This window comes from Penaeus monodon, chromosome 31 (assembly GCF_015228065.2).
Source record: "Penaeus monodon isolate SGIC_2016 chromosome 31, NSTDA_Pmon_1, whole genome shotgun sequence".
Lineage (NCBI taxonomy): Eukaryota > Metazoa > Arthropoda > Malacostraca > Decapoda > Penaeidae > Penaeus > Penaeus monodon.
This window is the reverse complement of record NC_051416.1, coordinates 18362621-18362867: the sequence shown is the minus strand read 5'-3', so window position 1 is coordinate 18362867 and position 247 is coordinate 18362621.

The window sequence follows — 247 nt, the reverse complement described above, 5'->3', positions numbered from 1 at the left end:
TTGCTCTTTCAAGAAATGTGATTTCCTAGAGTGAAAAAGCCTGCATAAAGAAGTGATATGAGGCTTGTTTTTTCACGCGAAATAATGTTCATACATATCTCGAATATTATAAACCAACTGCGATCCAAGGTCTACCCTGAGACCATTACCTGCGGGTGGTCGCAGAGATACGGGACCTCATTTCTGTACGCTCAAGCAAGGCCTTGAGTGCAGGTACCGCTGCCAAAATAGGGAATTCAATCGCTGC